The sequence below is a fragment of the Alligator sinensis genome, unplaced genomic scaffold (genome assembly GCF_000455745.1).
Source record: "Alligator sinensis unplaced genomic scaffold, ASM45574v1 scaffold1931_1, whole genome shotgun sequence".
Lineage (NCBI taxonomy): Eukaryota > Metazoa > Chordata > Crocodylia > Alligatoridae > Alligator > Alligator sinensis.
Window position 1 is genome coordinate 595,488 of NW_005842866.1, and position 2,802 is coordinate 598,289.

Genomic DNA, 2,802 nt, shown 5'->3' on the forward strand with positions numbered 1-2,802 from the left:
ACACATAATTGCCATTAAAAATCATATTAGCCCTACATTAAAGATAAAGAAACAGAAAAATGAAGGTGAAGGAAGGTAGCTGCAAGATCTGAAATATAAAGTGAAGCTTTTACTTTAAGAACAGCCATCACAGAAGGGGTGAGCAAGCACACAGATTCTTCTTCTTGATTCTTCTTGCTGATTCTTCTTGAAAGCTGCTAGAGACATGCCCAGTGCATGCTTTTGTTAGCCACGCTGAGACCTGGGAACCTTGTACCACTGCTGGACTATTTAACATCTTGTTTTTAGCTGCTTTATTTTTTTTAAATTAATTTGTATCCACAGCCAAATTAACCAAAACTAATTCCAAATCTAAGAGTCCAAAGCCATAAGTGGCCCTACTACTGGCAAACATCCTTCATCTGCACCTGAGGCTTCAGATGGTTTCAAAACCTTCGGCAGGAATCCTACTTTGTATGCCCCCGAATTTTGCTGGCCCTTAGCCATAAGGCCCTAAGAGCAAGCAAGGGAGGAGATTCCCATTTCCATAAACTGGGCTTAAAGCCTCTGCACCTCGGCGGGTACTGAACCATGCCAGAAGAGCAGTTCTCCCAGGTAGCCCTTCAGGATACTGCCTTCTTGGACACAGGTACATGGTATTTCCCCGGCCAGGTTAAGAAGCCACTACACTTGTCCTGAGCCTTATAGTCACAAGCTCACAGATGGACTGGCAAAGACGTATGGATCCCTCTCTTTTGGGTGGCCTATAATACCCATACTAGACATGGGTTTTCAGAAACAGGGGGATAAAGATCCAACAGTATCAAGCTGGATCCTGGGATCCAAGGAGATGAGGCATGTGGCAGCCACAGCTATAAAGCTTGCTCGTGCCTTGCTAGCTGTTCTCCTGGCATCAGTGTCTAATTAGTTTGTTCATCATTTGGGACTAATTGGCAGTGCACCAAGTTTGCTCCATCTATTTCTGGTCTCTTCTTGTTTACCAGACATATTCTTACCACAGTCCTTGGGTGGTATCAGTAGACCTTTTTGTTTTGACTGAGTTCAGCCTTTTTTTTTTACCTTCTGCTGGCTTAATTTTGTTACAGGCTAAATTGAACTTTTATGACACTGAACTGATTAAAGCCGTAGGCCTTTGCTCAACAGCCACTAAATAATAGGTATGAAATAATACCCCTTGGCTTGAATGAGAATTATTTATTGGCCACCTCCAGAAAACAGGGCTTTGGAAAATGCACCAGAAATCCTTGAAACGGAATAGAGATCCACATTTTTCATGTGAAGGAAAGCTCCCTCCTACAACTTAAGCTTTTAAATGATCTCTTTTGTTATCCTGCTCCACATTGTTTAAACCCTTATTTACTTCAGTCTGTCTCCTCTTGTATCAGTTGTCTCCAACATCTCTTCCGTGCAGCTGTTCTTATCTCTTCCTCCACCCAGCATCCCTTTGTTGCCTCTCCTTTTTCCCTCTCTGCTCCCCTCATCCTCACTCCCCACCCTTTACAGATGAATTTTTCATGCCTACAAACGTGATCTCTCCACTGTTTCCCATCTCTCTGGAGTGCAATGGGTCCCTAGGGGTCCCCAGGCTTGCATTACCAGTATGGGCTTTTCTAGCCCCGCACAGGTCATAAGCAGCAACCCTGCTTGCCTCCCCCTTCAGCATCAATTGTCTGGAGAGATTCTGAAATGATCGCATCTCTCTGCATTGCCTCCTATCACTATGGCAACCTAAGTGAGGATGTGCTGCAGGGATGCGATCGCTGCAGTGACTTTGCCAGGCATGGGCAGGACATGTGAGCTCCACCAGGCCAGCAAATTCAACCAGGGGAGGGAAATGTTGGCTCCGGTTACAATTTTGTGCCTAACTGAGGCACGATTGGAGACCCGGCTGAACAGAAGGTGGGACCGGCTGCTTGTCCCCACTCCGGCAGGTGCATTATTATGTGCTTTGGATCCAAGAGAGGTTGTAGGGCAGCGATTCCCAGCCACCGAGATGCACCGAGATCCTTTTAAGGGTGCCACAAGGTGCCACGCACTGTTACCTGCACCAACATTTTACAAGATAAACCCAGAGATTTCGAACAGGACAACTTTTACAATCTTTGTTTTCTCCAATGCCCGATGAACGGTGTTTGCGCCCAAAAGCTTGCAATGAAATAATTGTTTTTTTGCAAAAATCTTGTTGCTCTAATAAAAGAGATCATCTCTACTATGAGTCCTGATTGCGATTTCAAATAGGTATCCATAACGCCGAAATAAATGGCGGCTGGTCGTTGATGTCAACTGCGGGGTTGCTGATGTCGACTGCTGGTCGATGATGTCAACTGCGGGGTTGCTGATGTTGACTGCTGGTCGCTGATGCCAACTGCCGGTTGCTGATGTCAACTGCGGGGTCAGTGATGTCAATTGCAAAGTTGCTGATGTCAACTGCATGGTCACTGATGCTAACTGCAGGGTTGCTGATGTCAACTGCTGGTCGATGACGTCAACTGCAGGGTCAATGATGTCAACTGCGGGGTTGCTGATGTCAACTGTGGCGTCGCCATTGGCACGACTAGGAGCATGCGAGAGGCCTTGAATGGGACAAGAGAGAGAGGTGCGGGGCGCATGGCCCTCCCTGAGGAGAAGGACCCCTGCCCCCTCCACAGCCCTGAGGAGAATCCCCCGCTCCACCCCCATCCCCATCCCCATCCCCGCGCAAGGGCTCCTGGGAGTTGGAGTCGCCCCCCGCTCCCATAGCGCACCAGCCGAGTGGGACTCCATTTCCCGTCGGCCTTCGCGCGCCGCCGGAAGGGGACGGCG